Source organism: Dama dama, chromosome 5, assembly GCF_033118175.1.
Source record: "Dama dama isolate Ldn47 chromosome 5, ASM3311817v1, whole genome shotgun sequence".
Taxonomy (NCBI): domain Eukaryota; kingdom Metazoa; phylum Chordata; class Mammalia; order Artiodactyla; family Cervidae; genus Dama; species Dama dama.
Genome location: NC_083685.1, coordinates 13,510,321 through 13,528,110, shown reverse-complemented (window position 1 = coordinate 13,528,110; position 17,790 = coordinate 13,510,321). Strand labels below are relative to the sequence as shown.

At 44.5% G+C, this 17,790-nt stretch overlaps 1 long non-coding RNA gene and 1 other non-coding gene across 3 annotated transcripts in view; both read left to right on the top strand.

The window, feature by feature from the left end:
* The window catches only part of LOC133055724 (uncharacterized), a 129,149-nt gene that overhangs the window by 64,083 nt on the left and 47,276 nt on the right, over nucleotides 1–17,790 (top strand). The window contains exon 3 of one of the 2 annotated variants that reach the window (XR_009692694.1): nucleotides 2,717–2,778. The exons of the other annotated variant lie outside the window; for it this stretch is intronic. This is a non-coding gene — a long non-coding RNA (uncharacterized LOC133055724). Of the gene's footprint in view, nucleotides 1–2,716; nucleotides 2,779–17,790 lie in introns of those variants that run through there. 2 annotated transcript variants of the gene reach the window in all.
* Nucleotides 16,446–16,515, top strand: TRNAC-ACA (transfer RNA cysteine (anticodon ACA)). Its single transcript has one exon. It is a non-coding gene; the product is annotated as a tRNA-Cys (tRNA).

The following is a 17,790-nucleotide window of genomic DNA, read 5'->3' as shown; positions in this document are numbered from 1 at the left end:
ATGCGTCCTACCTCTAGCAGGGAGTTCCCTCCGTCACCCTGCATTGCTCTGCAAGCGTTCATGGTTCTACCAGCAGACCCCTCATGAACTGCTCCCTGGCACTCTCTCCAGCTGCCACGTGCAGATGCAATGGCGTGTGCCTGTGGATCCAAGCAACAGCTAATCCCCGTGTCATCCTGGATGGCTTTGCACAAGTGCCTTCTCTGCATTTGGCCTCAGTTTCTCTGAAGGAAGAGGAAACGGTCTCTGAGTTTCTTTTCAGCCTTCACTTCATGCTCCTCTCCCCTGGGATTGCAAAGAAACTCCACCACCAGTTGCACTCCCGCTCCCTCACCGCACCCCCCACCCCCACCCCACCCCCCACCCCCCACCCCCACCCCACCCCCCGGTTGCAGCCTCCTCGCTGGGCTCCAGGGAGAGCAAAAGCTTGTGAAATGGAGTTTCCCTCTCCCTGGGTATGGCGGTCCTTTCAGCAGCCCTGCGACCCGGATTAGGAGTTTGAGCAATGCCTCTAAACCCTGCACTCTATTTAATTTCCTTGATTTATAGCGAGGATTTCCCACACCTCCAGGGGAGAGAGGCACTGCCATCCCTGCTCGCTTCCCAAGGCAGAGCCTCTGATTCCTTAGCCTGTTTATCCGCCCCCGTCGCTACAACACAGACCATCTCCAGGGACCCTGGCATGTCTCTTGTAAACCAGGTGACATAGCTAAGCCCCGGGGTTCTCTCCACCCGCTTGGATTTCCGCACGTGGAGTTGGCCCCGGGTTCTGATGCTGCTATACATTTTCTTGCTGGGAAGGCAGCCCCGCGGATATGTGAATTTCATCAGCAGCCCCTGGTGGGGTTTCCTCTGACCCTCAAGACTGTCCAGGGGGGAATAGGGACCAGCATGGCCTCAAAGAGGAGCTCTGAGTACTCCTGAGTGTGATTCAGCTGGAAGATGTGTCCCAGTCAGCAGTGAGGAGCACAGATGCTTGGAGTGTGAGAGTCAGTTCCAGAAGGAGTTGGCAGTTTTTCTGGGTCACAGGGAGAGTTGGGAAGGAGCTCCAGGATCCATGAAGACTCGGGAGGGGGGTGGTTGGATGGGAAAAGGAGTTCACTGGAGAACTCTGTCCTCCTTTTTCACGGCTTTCTCCCTTAGCTGGAGCCAGATTTGGCTTCCAGATCAGCTTGTGTCATCAAGCTAGGACTGGGAAACTCCAAACCCAGGCATGTTCACCAACAAGTATGGGTGGGAAACTTCGAGCACTACGTACAGTAGGTAGCCCTACAAACCCCCAAACCCCACAAACAAAGCCCCACGAAACACCCAAGGCTCAGCTCCCACTGGTACTTTGCCCAGACTCCAAGAGTGACACCTTGACAACTGTAATGCATTTTCCCCCCAAGCAGTTCTGTCTCCATCTGTCTTATCTCCCTGTCCTCTCATCTCCTTTCCTTTGTTGCCATCCCTCTTCCTGGCTCCCTTCTCTCAGTCTTTCTCTTTCCCACGTTCACCTCTCATTCTCTGCATCTCCCCATCGTCCCTCCTTCTCCTTCCCCTTCCTGTCCTCTCTCTTCTTCTGGTTCTCTTTCTTCTTTCTCCATCACTTCCCATCCCCTTCCTCTCTTCTGTTGTACTAGGACACTCCTTCCCAATGTGTGGTTCGCAGACCAGTAGCAGCATCACCTGGAAATTCATCAGAAATGCAAATTCTCAGGTCCCACTCCAGACCTACAGCATCAGATGCTCTGGGGGTGAGGCTCAGCCATCTGTGTTTCCATAAGCCCTCCAGGGGATCTGATGCATGCTCAAGTTGGAGAATGACATTCTCAGAGGAAAATGGTCATTGGAGGAAAAAAAAAAGAGTATCTTTGAGTGCTGATCCGATAAGCCCTCCTTTCTAAACACGTAAAGCCCTCCTCTTCCCATTAGCTAATTAGGACATTGGACCACCAGCCTGGCTGAGATGCTTTCAGGAACAACGTCAGAAATCACACTCGAGTTCTCTGATTACTATCACCCTTCTAAATCCCTTCGGCCAACCCACGTCTTTCCTGTCCCTGCTTTCTGCCTTATTCCTCCCTCTCTCTGGTGCTTTAAGGGGTACCAAGAACAGGGGGAAATTGGACCCCATGTCCAACAGTTCACAGTCTGAATCAGCATTTGCCAAAGTGTATCCCCCTGCTATTGATAGGAATATTGATAGGAAAAGGATTCTGTAGTCAAATGTGGGTGGGGAGGGCTGCATAAACAGATTTGTTTATTGCAGGACTTTTCAGAGCCTAAGTCCATGGTATGTATCAACGTTAGTAGCATGTCCTGAACTTATCCATTTTCCTTTTTAAAGATTTAGTTATTTTATTCTGTGGCTGTGAGCCAGCTTTCTCTGGTTGCAGTGAGAGAGGGCTATTCTTTGTTGCAGTGCATGGGCTTCTCACTGCAGTGGTTTGTCTTGTGGAGCACAGACTCTAAGTGCTTGGGCTCCAATAGTTGTGGCTTGTAGGGTCTAGAGCGTGAGCTCCACATTTGTGGCCTACAGACTTAGTTGCTTCAGGGCATGTCGGATCTTCCCAGACCAGGGCTCAAGCTAGTGTCCGTTGCCTTGCAGGGTGGATTCTTAACCACTGGACCACCAGGGAAGCCCCACAGAAATCCATTTTCTTTGGGGCATTGCACAGGATGCCCACACTTAGGAAATACTGCTTAAGGAGACCATGTCTTTTCTCCCCAGGAGCCTTATATGAATGCCAATAGGCATGGAGTGAAACAGCCAAGATGGCACTCAGCAGACTATGTTGACCTTGGAAAGATCTAGGCGCCAAGGGTAAGAGCATGCTCAGTAGCTCCTGGGGTCCCTGACATGTCTCCCTGTTGGTGTCTGAAATGGGCGATGAGCAGACTTTAGTCTTCAGACTTCGTGCAGCCAGCTTCACTCCATGGTATTGTGACATCATCTCAGGATAAAGAATGAGAAAGCTGTGAGCATGCCACTGTTTCTGAAATAGGCCCAGAACTTATCCCTGGAGCTTCTATTTAGTAGATCTGGCATGAGGGCTGGGAATCGAGATTTTTTTTAAAGTTCCCAGGAGCTTTGGATGTAACAGTGAGGACTGAAAGCCATTGGTTTGCATGAATTTGTGCATGGTGTTTATGTAATGGTATGTTCAGAGAAACATGGGATCCAGGGCTTTGTGTATAATCTTCAAAATAGACCTAAGGGAAGACAACCAGTCCCTTTCTATAACATCATCACCTTGGGACCCTCAACTGGGGTGAATGAACTGTGGATTTGTTGGGGTGGGGATGCTGACATGGAGGTAAAAGCAAGAGAGAAAACTTTTTATTTCCCTACAAACGTGAAAGAGACAAAATCATGATTTAGTTCAGTGATAAGTAATTCCCTTTTTTCCTTGACAAAAGATAATTCAGGAAAAATACAAAATGTTTATGGCCTATTTTTCTCATTAAAATTGAAAATAGTTTTGTTGAGTCCCGGAAAGGGAGAGGCCAGTTCTTACAATGGAAATGACCTCTGTCAGTGGTCTTCAATCTGCTTTTAGATGGAGAAATTTTTTCTCAAGGGAAGTATATGGTCAAACTCCATGTGTCACGTTAAAGAAAGTTCTTTGCCTTAACAGTAGATGGGAGATCTGAAGCTTAAGTAAGTGGGCCATTTTCCCACTGATATTTGGAGGCAATAAAGACATTTTTTTCTAAACAGACTGGGAAACATAACCTATTTTCTGGGCCCCACAAAAAAAGCAATGAAATAATTGGTACTTTAGGGACTTCCCTGGTGGTCCAGTGGCTAAGACTTCTCGCTGCCAATGCAGGGGGCCCGAGTTTGATCCCTGGCCACAGAACTAGATCCCACATGCTGCAACTAAAAAAAGAAGAAAAGTTCCACTTGCTGAAACAAACAAACAAAAAAAAGATGCTGAATGTCACAACTGAGACCCAATGCAGTCAAATAAATATCTAAATATTTTTTTAAAAACTGGCACTACTTTCTCCCTTCCAAAATAGTAGTATTCAAGAAGATTTGATTAGTCAAAACATAGCTGAAGCTTTCAAATTTTTCAACCTGATCTCAAATCTCAGACTACATGTATTTTACAGATTGAGGTTCCTAGAAACTGCATTTAAAAAGTTTCGTTAATCTTGTGAATTCCCTTGGATTTGCATCATTTAAACTTTTATGAAGATTTCCTAATTCTTTTATTCTGAAATTTGGTAGAGTTTATTGTTCCATTCCCCAAAGACTTTAGCAACCAAAAAATAGACTTGTGTATGTCTTGAAGAAAAAAGTAACTAAGGTAGAATTATCTGAGAAAACTAATTGGCAGAAATAGAAAAAAAAAAAAAGTGCCATCTGATTTTATTACTACTAATATTTTTACAGTCAAAATAAAATAGATTGGTACTTTCTTGGCATTTTGCTTGCCACCCTGGCCCATTGAGCTTTATTGGCACAAAATTCAGAAAGGTAAAGAGGAAGACAATGAGATGCATTCTTCTCCTGGGGCTGAAGAGAGGCCTTTCAGGGAGAGTTTGGAGGACAGAAGTCCCTGAGCATAAGAGGTGGAAGAGAAGTGAGAAGGATGCTAAAGGATTTACAGGAAGTGACGTCAGGCGAGTGATGAACTGTGTCTCTAATTCTGTCATTGGAGAAAGAATGAAGTTCCTTCTCATTGCATTGACTGACTATATAAATATAGTATATATAAATATACTATAAATATACTATATAAATATAAATATAAAAGATATTTCTTGTATGCTGTGCTACTCAGATGTGGACATCAAAGGGCAATAGCGTTGTATTTAAAAGCAATAAACATTTGCTTAGGGGCTTCCCTGGTGGTCCAGTGGTTAAGAATCCACCTGCCAATGCAGGGGACACAGGTTCAATCCTTGGTCCTGGAAGATTCCACGTGTCTCAGGGCAACTCAGCCCAGTGTGCCACAACTCCTGAGCCCATGCACCTACTTTCTAGCCTAGAAAGTAGCCTGTGCATGTCAAAGAAGACCCATCACAGCCAAAAACAAAACAAAAGGAAAAACGCTTGTAAAACGTCAATGATTTGACATTCCATGGAATCAGTAATAGGACCGGGGCTGCATATTTAGATGCCCTGCCCTGCTGTTGCTCCCTCTCAATGTGAATGCAGCCCTGAGGGCCAAGTGACTCTGCACCCATTTACATCCCACCTGGGAGTTTGTTAGGTAGACCCCCTACCCTGGATTTACTGAATCAGAAGCTCTAGGAGGGAAGAATCCAACAATCCTGTACCCCCACCGCCCGGGGATGTCCTCTGTGTGTGTGTGTGTGTGTGTGTGTCCGACTCTTTGAGAGTCCATGGACTGTAGCCTGCCAGGCTCCTCTGTCCATTGGAATTCTCTAGGCAAGAATACTGGAGCAGGTAGCCATTCCTTTCTCCAGGAGATCTTCCTGATCCTGATGCTCACTCAAATTTGAGCACTTGGTCAGGTTTGTTTCAGGTTTGAAACAAATTTGAAGTTCAGGTTTCAGTGGCTGGTCCTCTGCCACAGACACCCGCTCCCTAGCCCCCTTCTCTGAATTCCATTCTTTAACCTTGACATCATCCTGAGTTATTTGACAGGTGTGCTTGGCTGGGTCAGATCTCATGTTCTGCGATCAGAGTTCTGGGTTCTAGTTTGTCGGCGCCACCCCTAAGCAGCCAGTGACCTTATCCAAGTCATGTATTTTATCTGTACCTAAGGGTTTCCCTGGTGACTCAGCTGGTAAAGAATCTGCCTGCAACGCGAGAGACCTGGGGTGGGAAGATCCCCTGGAGAAGGGAACAGCTACCCACTTCAGTATTCTGACCTGGAGAATTCCATGGACTGTATAGTCCATGGGATCTCAAAGAGTTGGACACTACAGAGCGACTTTCACTCACTTGGTTTCTTAACCTGTGAAATGGGCATCATAATAATAATGTCGATCAACAATAGTGATTTGAATGATTAAATGATTTGCCACATGAAATAGTCTCAACAGTGCCTGGCATTTAGAAGGTGCTTTTCACTAATCATAGTTACCTATTTCCCAGCTTTAAGAGGAGATAACACATCAACTAGCTTGTTTGTGATCCAGGAAGTACCAAGCAGAAGGCGAGATACCAAGCAAGCATCCTGCTGTTTCCTCTTGGTTGCAGCCATCCGTGATGCAGGTCTAGCTCGTGAGCCTTGCACCTGTTCAGTCAACAAGGCACACACTCTTTTCTTTAACTGAGCTCCTTATGCATGCCAGGCGCTAGGCCAGGCCTTGTACAAACATTACCTCAGCTAATCCTCATCACCAGCCTAGGAGGAAAGGAATGTCCTTACGTAGTCAGAATGGAGGTTAGGCTCAGAGACATTCGGTTCACTCTTCTGGTGCCAACAGCTGGCAAATGGCAGAAACAAGTTAGAAGTAGGTGTGTCCAAATTCAACATCTTAGAGGGAAAGGAGAGCAAGTCTCCAAAATAGCCTTTCTTTTCCTTTATCAGAAGTATGTTTATAGCCTTTTATTATAATGTGATCTACATTTGTTTTGATTGAAGACAAAAGGAGAAGGAGACGGCAGAGGATGAGATGGTTAGATGGCACCTCCGACTCAATGGACGTGAATTTAAGCAAACTCTAGGAGATAGTGGAGGAGAGGGAAGCCTGGTATGCTGCAACCCATGGGGTCACAAAGAGTCAGACATGACTGAGCAGGCATGCACCCACCAAGCAACATGGGAATGGAACATATATAGCCACTGGGCATTTTCTAATTATTCTATGGTAGCAAGAATAACTCTTTTGGATAGTCCTGTAGATGTCAGCCTGATCTTTTTTCAAAAACATATGCATATACATTCATTTTTTTTAACAACAAAAAATGAGCTCATACTTTGGATTTCTTAATATCCTGCCATTTAAGCTTACTATATTAGAGACATCTTGCTATGGCAATATCTATAAATAAATTTCATGCTTCATAAAAGCTGTATGGTATCTCATTTGTGGATTTACTTTAATTGATGTAACCAATTTCCTATCAATGAATACTTAGATCCTTTCCAATATTTTATACTTGTAGATAGCTCTATAATAAACATCCTTGTAAGTAAATGTGTATCTTTTTGGAGGATCACTTAGTTATTTCCTTAGAAAGTACTGCTAGAGATGGGCTGTTGTTGCTGAGTCATTAAGTTGTGTCTGACTCTTTGCAACCCCATATCCATGGGATTTCCCAGGCAAGAATACTGGAGCGGGTTGCCATTTCCTTCTCCAGGAGATCTTCCCCACCCAGGGATGGAATCCGCATCTCTTGCATTGGCAGGCGGATTCTTTACTACTGAGCCACCAGGCTTTTATTACAGAATTTCCCAAATTTCCCTGAAAAGATGTTATACCTGCTTTCTACCTTAATCAGCTGTTTAAGTGCCTATAATTCTATGAGATGGATGTGGAGATATCGTTTCGTCTTTTGAGGCCAGCTTATCAAAAGGGTAAATCTCCATGGTCCTCCATGTTTGCTAAAACATCATATGGATTTAACACTAGATCTCTTTGCTTCTCCTGGCTTTGCCCCATTCCAAGACCATTTGCCAAATGCCAATTGCCAGTATTTCCCAGTCAAAAGCTGAGATTCTTGGCAGGGTTTTCTGTTTGACCTTGTGTTCCTCCATGTGTAAATAGGTTGTTCTGTAATTATAATTCATGATGTTTGCATGTAATAGAGGTCTTGCCCCAGAAGTGTTAACTTCATTGGATACCAACCACAGGGTTTTTTTTTTTCTTCTAAATCACCACCCCCCTCCCAAAAATAGAAAAAGGAAAAGAAATTACCAAGACTACAGACAGACCTTTATTTCTAATATGTTGCCTGAGCACTTGTATTAAGTCATGTTTTCTCTGGCCAGAACTACCCTGGTTTTTTTTTTTTTTTTTCTGTCAGTTTAGTCTATAAATGAAGTGAAGTTACTGCCCCTATTAAAATGGAACATTGTGCCCTGGGTTTGCTCTTAACGGGTGGGAAAACCCCATTAAGTGTTTGTGAAATATGTCTTAAATACAGGAATTTTAATCTAGTGGGCTAATAAATCCCTCTCCTCTACTCAAATGAAAGTCTTAGGTTTTCCGGCATCTCTTCGGTTATTTGTTCACCAAAACTTTCTTACACAAACCTGACCCTGAGAGCTATGGTTTGAGAATGTTTCTCCCACTGGGGTATGTATAAATATATACGTGTATATATACACACACACATACATATATATAAAGCATATCTTTCAAAGAATCAGGAACTTTGTCAGGTATATTTCATGGTAAGATACTCATTTAGAAATGTGCCTGGAATTCTTCCTCTTCTAGGGCAAAATCCATGAAATCTCTATGACTGCTCCAGAATGTGACAGCTCATAATATTATGAGACCTAAGACCTCATAAGATTTGAAGTCTGTTCTTTTGCTGTAAGTTTTGATGGCCAGCTAAAAAGTACACTCTCCTTTTAAAGCATAGTTCATGAGAGTTGGAACGTTTCTCCTTGAGCATAAGTCACAAAGAGCGCCAAGCTGGACCTAAAGCTATGAATTCAGCTCTCCTACATATTTCTGTTGACCGGTTTTTCTTTTTCTAGAGTGTTTATTAGGAAACTCTGGGTATATTGGCTGGAGGTGAATTTCATCTTCATATTGGGTGCAACAGGGGGACATGTCATTTATTATATTTGTGAAAAAGGAAAATTTTTTTTAAACTCTGGCTGTGCATGAGTGCTCAGTCATGTCTGACTCTTTGCAAACCCATGGACTGTAGTCCTCCAGGCTCCTCTGTCTGTGGGATTCTCCAGGTAAGAATACTGGAGTGGGATGCCATTCCTTCTTCCAGGGGATCCTCCTGATCTAGAGATCGAACCCACATCTCTTTTATGTCCTGCATTGGTAGGTGGATTCTTTCCCAGTAGTGCCACCTGGGAAGCCCTAACTCTGACTACTTTTATGTTTATTTCCTAAAATCAAAGGCATTTCTAGTATAACCAAATTATGACCATCCATAAATGCCAGGAAGCTAATGTTGATACACTGTCACCATATAGTTCTCATTCAAGTTCCTCTCAACGTTGTGTTTGTAGTCAAAGCACCCAATTCAGAATTGTCATCCTTAGTTTCTTATGTTTCTTTCATCTTCCTTCATCCCAGAGCAATTCTTTGATGTCTTCTCGACTTTTGTGTGTGGCCACTCCATTCAGCAGAATGGGACAAAATATACTTCAACGTTAACCATTTCAGTGGGGATCCCATCTATATTATGATTTTTAACACTGGAAATAGGAAGGGAACATGTTCTGGCTACCATCTGGAATGAATATTACTCCAAAAGTTCACTTGAATCCATGGACATAATGTAATTTATTTCCTCTTGCCAAAGTGGTAGGTCTCATCACTTACGGATGCATTTCTGTCTCTCTCTTTTTTCCTATTTATTCATTCAAAATATTTGAATGTCTATTAAATGTAAGGAGAAAGAAGCCATATGTGTACATTCCCACTGAATCTGAACCTCAGAATCCTTCTCAACACAGTGTCCTGGGCAACCCAAACCCATTTTTCTCCGTTGGCACTCTAGAGGAAAACAAATGAGAAAGCACGTCTTAAGTGGCCGAGTTCCCACACACCGTGTGAAACAGGGCCTTGCATGCGGAAAATACTTGTTGAATGGATTTAACTTGGCGTGAAAATCGCCTTTCCTTTCAAGGTAGGAGAGAAGAGGAGTCAAAGAGGAAAAATAAAACAGAGGGAAAAAAAAATATGCTTGTGCCCTTTGTTGCTTATCCCAAGGAGGAAAGACGTCTGGAAAATTTGAGTTGCTGAAAGCTGGAATTCTCCCAGATACTACTATGCAAATAAAAGAGGAAGTGGGATTGAATTCATGAATCCTGACTAAGAAAACCTTTAATGATTTTTTCAGTTTGTGATTTTAGAGAGCATCCCTTCAAATCAGTGGGGTTTCCCTGGTAGCTCAGATGGTTAAGAATCTGTGTGCAATGCAGGAGACCCAGGTTCAATCCCTGGGTCAAGAAGATCCCCTAGAGAAGGAAATGGCAACCCAGTCCAGTATTCTTGCCTGGAGAATTCCATGGACAGAGGAACCTGACCGGCTACAGTCCATGGGTTTGCAAAGAGTTAGACATGACTGAGCAACTAACACTTGCACTATGACTTCAAATCAGTACTGCCAGAAGTTCTCTTTCAGAGATTGGACACTTCTCCTGAAGATTCTGCCATAATTCAGAGTATTTTTAGAAGTTGTTTTTTGGGGAGTGGGATGTGGGGAAGAGGAGTATATGCTTCAGGTTCTTGCTCAATTTTTTTGGCCAGTTTCTTTCTTGGTGGCTAGATCTGTGAACTTTCAAGATTCCTTTAACTTGGGGAAAGAGTCAAATATCACTCAGGGAGAAGCATTAAGAATAAAATGGATGATTCACTTAGTTACACTCATCTGAGGTCAAACAACTAAGATGCAAACATGAATTTTAAAAAAATGAATGAACAGCATAATTATAGTGCGGTTTGTGCTTTGCTTTGAAATGTCCATTTAGATATTTCCCAAGGCCATTCCCCAAGAGGAATTCCAAGAGTCCGTGGGGTGATGGCATCTCATTTGTTCTGAAAATACCCTTGGAAAGGGTCTTTCTTGGAAAGTGGTCCCTCTGATGAACTCCTTGTGGCTATGTAACTAAAAACCTATGTTGTCACTTTATCATTACCTTACATTTCCTCCTCAGCTAGTGCCTGGAAAAAAGGGGCCCCAAAGAGTGGGAGATAATTCACAGTGGGACTCACCTGGCAGTCCAGTGGTTTAGACTCCATGCCTCCACTGCAGGGGTCATGGGTTCCATCCCTGGTCGGGGAACTAAGATCCCACATGTATCGTGGTGTAACCAAAAAAACAATAAACTTAAAATAAATTAAAAAAGGAAGACAATTTGTGGTAACAAGATAGGGGAGAGGGAAAAGGAAGGAAATCGAGCAAAAATTGGGCCCTGGGGGTGTTGGGGGAACCTGTGTTTGACCATGTTCTGTTGCCTTTCGGCTGCTGTGAGGCTGGCGCTCCTGGGCTCAGAGCTGTCTGACCTGCGGATGGCCGGAAGCCGACTATGACAGAGGCCTGAGATATTGCAGATCGGGTTGGGGAAGGGTCAAAATCATTAGTCACAGGAGATGAGAGGAGGAGGAGGAGGAGGTGAGGAAATGAGTGCAACGGAAACAGCTTCAGTGTTGAAGCCCAGAGAACCAGCTCTGAAGACTCTAGAGCCTTCTTTTCTCAAGTCACTGTTCCCTCCAAGTTCTCCTCACCTCCGCCAAACTCCATCACCCTCTCCAAACTCCATCACCTGCTCCAAACTCCTGGCTCCTCTCTCTGCTAGAATTCTGTGCATTCACTAGCTCTGTTTCTTTTTGGTTTTTTTCTGCAGCCTCTGCAAAGGCTTGATGCTTACAGACTGGCTTTTTTTTTCTTCTTTCTCTCATTGTGATTGGGTGGGTCGGGTGGGAGACAAGCCAAGAAGAAAGGAGGGACTTTTCGAAAGTCTTTTTATTACCTGTGTTGTGGCCCTAAACCTCCCCCTCCCCATCACTCGGTCAACTTTGAAATTAATTAATGCACAGCTCGGAGAATGCAGGCTTTTTGTAATAAAACCTCTCCCTCGTTCTGCCCTGCCTCTGAACCCTTGCCTGGAGCGTTTTCGTGAATTCGAGGCGGTTGACAGGGGGTGGATTGACAACCTTTGATTTGGGAGGCCTCCTTCTTTGACTGAAGACAGGTAGAAACAGTGGTGGCAGCTGCACGCAAAACGCTCTGGCTTTTTTTCTTCCCCTCTCCTGGCCACGCCCAACCTTGGGGGCGGGGCCGAGCGCAGGTGCCCACCCCCTCTCTGGGAAGACTTAAGAGTGCCGGACGCTGGGAATTCTCGAGATCTCCCCACCCCCCGGCCCCCGCGCCTCCCGCGCGTTTTATAATAATCTGGGACATTTTAGGTCTGATGTCCAGGCAACACCCCAGACCGACTAAACTGGAATCTCTAGAGGCAGGACCCGTGCATCAGTCATTTTAAAAACTCTCCAGGTGATTCTGAGGAGCAGCTGAGTTTGAAGACCAACAGTCTATAGACCTGTGCTTCTCAAACTTGAACCTGCAAAAGAATATCCTCTGGGGATGTAGATGAAATGGAGAGTCTAATGCAGTAGGTTCGGGATGGGATTTAAGGCTTCTGCAGTTCTCATTTGCTCCCAGGGGGAGCGTGGAGGGGCTGGGCAGTGGGGTGGGAGGCAGAGGGTGGTGGTGATGATCATACCACTTCTGCCCTTTGAGAAGCAAGGTCCTAGAGCAATGCTGTGAATCAGAATGGCCCAAGAGACGTGTTAAAATTACAGATTCCTGGGCTCCATCCTCAGAATTCCTGGTTTAGTGGGTTTACATTAGAGGCCTGAGAATTTGCATACCTAACAATTTCCCTTTGCTGCTGGTCCAGGGACCACACTTTGAGAACCACTGGCCTAGTCTGTTTCAGTAATGCCCCTCTGCTGGTCTCCCGGAGCTCCTGCACTGACTTTATTGTTCAGTTCAGTTCAGTCACGTCCGACTCTTTGCGGCCCCATGGACTGCAGCACGCCAGGCCTCCCTATCCATCACCAACTCCCGGAGTTTACCCCAACTCATGTCCATTGATTCGGTGATGCCATCCAACCGTCTGAGCCTCTGTTGTCCCTTTTTTCTCCTGCCCTTAATCTTTCCCAGCATCAGGGTCTTTTCAAATGAGTCAGCTCTTTGCATCAGGTGGCCAAAGTATTGGAGTTTCAGCCTCAACGTCAGTCCTTCCAATGAACACCCAGGACTGATCTCCTTTAGGAAGGACTGGTTGGATCTCCTTGCAGTCCAAGGGACTCTTATCCAACACCACTGTTCAAAAGCATTAATTCTCGGCACTCAATTTTCTTTATAATAGAACTCTCACATCCATACATGAGCACTGGAAAAACCATAGCCTTGACTAGATGGAACTTTGTTGGCAAAGTAATGTCTCTGCTTTTTAATATGCTGTCTAGGTTGGTCATAACTTTCCTTCCAAAGATTGCTTTATTGTAGCTGTTGCTAATTGAATCAGTTCAATCAGCCATTATTTACTGAGGACGGTCATCTAATTCAGGGCTGGTACTAGGCACATAGTAGGAAGCAGTGCTATGTAGCCATTTCCGGCAAGAGCTTTAAATGTGGAGCATGCATTGTGAATCCCAGCCTAGGCTTTCTAGTTTTTTAACCGAGGCTGATCATTTTATTCTCTGAGCCTCATTTTCCTGACCTGCAGAATGGGAGTCATACTAGTACTCACCTCACAAGTTTGATGTGAGGATGGAGTAAAGTAACACAACATAAAACCTAAAGAGAGCACCTAAATAAGTGCTCTGAGCATACCATTATGTCATACCATTTATTATCATCAGTTATTGTTAGTAGCAGCGCTACTTCTTTAAAACTTCTTCTAGTTTTGATCTGCATTTCTCTAATAATTAGTGATGCTGAGCATCTTTTCAAGTGCCTACTGGCCATCTGTATGTCTTCTTTGGAGAAATGTCTATTAAGGCCTTCTGCCCATTTTTCAATTGGATTGTTTGTTTATGTTGTTGTTGTTGTTGAGTTAGTTGTATGAAAAGCAAGGTCCTAATGTATAGCAGTGGTCTGCAACCTTTTTGGCACCAGGTTCATGGGAGACAAATTTTCCATGGATGGGGCTGGGGGGATGTTTCAAGGGTATTACGTTTATTATGCCGCCAATGATCTGACAGGAGGCAGAGCTCAGGCGGTAAGGTGAGTGATGGGGAGTAGCTGTAAATACTGAGGAAGCTTCATTCACTCACCTCCTGCTGTGCAGCCTGGTTCCTAACAGGCCACGGACCGGTACCAGTGGTCCACAGCCTGGGGTGTGGGAACCCCTGATGTATAGCACAGGGAACTATATTAAATATCCTGTGATAAACCATAATGGAAAAGAACCAGTGGTCCATGGCCTGGGGTGTGGGAACCCCTGATGTATAGCACAGGGAACTATATTAAATATCCTGTGATAAACCATAATGGAAAAGAATGTTAAAAAAAGAATATATGTATGTTTGTCTAACTGAGTTACTTTGCTATGCAGCAGAGATTGGCACAATGTTGAAAATCAGCACGACTTCAGTTTCACAAAAAACACTCTGTGTACTGCAGTTGCCTGTTTATGCGTCTGCCTTCCCAAACTTTGAGGTGTGTGTTCACACCTGTGTGTGCACCACCCACTATGCACACCTGTGTATGCATAGTAGGACCTCAATGAAAAGGTGTTGAGTGATGCGAGAGCTATCTGGCCTGGGCCACTGTGTCACAACTGTCATCAGTGGGTGCTCTCAGCCATCCGTCCTCTCTGGGAATCGCTCATGCAGTTAGAAAGAACCACTGCTATCATCTGAATATTTGGGTCCCCCCCACCCCACGATTCATATGTCACAATACTAATCCCCAAAGGTGATGGTATTTGATACATGACTCCTTGGGTGGATACATCAGAGAGGCAGTCCAGCACAACTCATGCTAGCTTTTATACATCTGAGCCTAGTAGTGACACACATCATTTCCATTCAGAGATCAGTGGATGGAGCTAGTCATAAGGCCCCACTTTCCTTTCAGGATTGGAAAGCACTATCCTCCCAGGTGCGTAGGAAGGAGAGGCGAGCCAGGATGTGTGAAGATGTGTGACCACTAGAAATCAGCCTAGTGTGGCAGCCTCCTTTTTTTTTTTTTTTTTTTTTAATTTATTTTTTTGGCTGCGCTGAGTCTTCATTGATTTGAGAGGGCCTTCTCTGGTTGCAGCAATCAAGAGCTACTCTCTCGTTGTGGTGCACAGGCTTCTTATTGCAGTGGTTTCTCTTGTTCTGAAGCACACGAAGAGAGAAATGTCTATGTACGTGCCTACTGTAGGCCTGGGGCTTCAGTGGTTGTGGTGCACAGGCTTAGTTGCCCCCACCTTATTTGGAATCTCCCAGAACCAAGGATTGAATCTGTATCCCCTGCTCTGGCAGGTGGATTCTTATCCACTGGACCACCAGGAAAGTCTTCCTTATGCCTCTTAACATTTGCTTTTTTGTTTGTTTCCCAAGGGAAACAAAGGGCCAGTGGGTAGAGCCATAGACGTATTTTTTAAAATCACAAAATAACTATATAAATGCATTGTGATAAGTGGTATCAAGGTATGTTTTAGGATCACATGAAAGCATGTATCAGAGGGCATTGATTTAAAATAGCACACAGGAACTTCCCTGGTGGTCTAGTGGTTAAGACCCTGTGCTTCCAAAGCAGGAGGTTCAGGTTTGATTCCTGGTCAGGGAACAAGATCCCACATGCTGCTCAGGTGTGACCAAAAGAAGAAATAAATAAATAAAGATTAAATAAAATAGTACAAGATTTTTGGACCGTTTTATTCAGTCACGTCTCTCAAGTATCTAGACAGTAGGCAAAATATTTATGAATAAATATAAAAGTGAGTACTCAAAATATTTGTTGAATAAAGAAATGAATAATGGTATATTTTTGAAAGTCCCATCTTATCAGTTAAAAAAAAGAAGAAGAAATTAGTCCCCAATTTCTTTCTACCTAACAGTATCAGTGAGGGTTCTACCACAGGGAAGAGATAATCAAAATATATTTTATACACACACACGTATCTGAGTATATATGTGCTGTGCTATGCTTAGTCCTACTCAGTCATGTCCAACTCTTTGCGACCCCATGGACTGTAGCCCATCAGGCTCCTCTGTGCATGGAATTCTCCAGGCAAGAATACTGGAGTGGGTAGCCATTCCCTTCTCCAGGGGATCTTCCCAACTCAGGGATCGAACCTAGGTCTCCCGCATTACAGGTGGATTCTTTATTGTCTGAGCCACCACGGAAGCCCTTGAGTATGTATGGTGGTGATTTAGTCACTAAGTTGTGTCCAATTCTTGCCATCCCATGGACTGTGCCCACCAGGCTCCTCTGTCCATGAGATTCTCCAAGCAGGGATACTGGAGTGGGTTGTCATTTCCTTCTCCAGGGGATCTTCCTGACCCAGGATTCGAACCCATGTCTCCCACATTGCAAGCAGATGATTTACCAACTAAGCTCTGAGGGTATGTATATCAGGTCTCAAATCTCCAGCAGGCTGGAAACTCAAGGGCAGGAGCTGATGCTGTAGTGTTGAGGCAGAATCTTTTTTCCTCAGTCTATTCTTCAGGCCTTTCAACTGATTGGATCAGACTCACCCAGATTATCAAGGATAATCTTCTTTCCTTAAGGCAACTGATTGTAGATGTTAGCCATATCTACAAAATATCTTCATAGCAACACAGAGCTTCATAACACAGAGCTGGGGACTAGAGCTTAGCCAGGATAAACTTCCTGTGGCTCAGATGGTAGAGCGTCTGCCTACAATGCAGGAGACCCGGGTTCGATCCCCGGGTGGGGAAGATCCTCTGGAGAAGGAAATGGCAACCCACTCTAGTACTCTTGCCTGGAAAATCTCATGGGAGGAGCCTGGTAGGCTACAGTCTCTGAGGTCGCAAAGAGTTGGACACGACTGAGCGACTTCACTTCACTTCAAAGCTTAGCCAAGTTGACACATAAAACTAATCATCACAGGAACAGAACTCTGATTTTGTTTTCTCTCCCTCCAGCAGCCCTGTCCTTCAGGACACGAATCATGCAAGCTGGTTCCAGCATGGGCATGTGGGGAGAACTCAGAGAGAGCCCTCTAGATCATTGTCCCTTGATCATAAAAGGAGACACAGGAAAGAGATGTCCCCTTTCTGCCTCCACTCGTGACATCTTCATGAGCTAGGAGCTATCTTGGGGTCGTAAGGAAGCCTGACCAAGACAAACATGCTGAGAAGTGACAGCAAAAAAAGATAAATAGCACCTAGGAGTTTGTTAGTTGAAAATGAACATGTTAGCAGCTCAGTCATGTCCAACTCTTTGCCCCATAGTCTATAGCCTGCCAGGAATTCTACAGGCAAGAATGCTGGAATGGGTAGTTACTAAGTTCTCCATTTTCTAGGGAATCTTCCCAACCTAGGGATGGAACCCAGGCCTCCTGTATTGCAGGCAGATTCTTTACCATCTGAGCCACCAGGGATGAGATGGTTGGATGACATCACTGACTCAGTGGACTTGAGTTTGAGCAAACTCCAAGAGATAATAAAGGACAGGAAAGCCTGGTGTGCTGCATTCTATGGGGTGCAAAGAGTCAGACACTACTTAGTGACTGAACAATCATTTTCTGGGAGTTTGCTAATGTCATTGAACTACTGAACCCACAGCCGTGGAGTTTTCCTTCCCCAGTTACTCTTCTGTGAGAATAAATATCCATTGGGTGGTTCTTATTTGTAGTGGAGGGAAGTTCCACTGATACAAGGATCCACCACAAGTGCCTGACTATCTAAGAAGAATTGGCCACACATGCAGATGGCCAAAAATCATGTGAAAAGATGCTCAACATCACTAATGACGAGAAATGCAAATCAAAACTGCAAAGAGGTATCACTTCATCCCAATCAGAATGGCAATCAGCAAAAAAATCTACAAACAATGAGTGTTGGAGAACCACAAACCACATCCATGCTCAGTCCTGTCTGACTCTGAAACACAATGGACTGTAGCCTGCAAATCCAGCAAAAATACTGGAGTGTGTTATCGTTTCCTTTTCCAGGGGATCTTCCCAACACAGGGATTGAACGTGTGTCTCT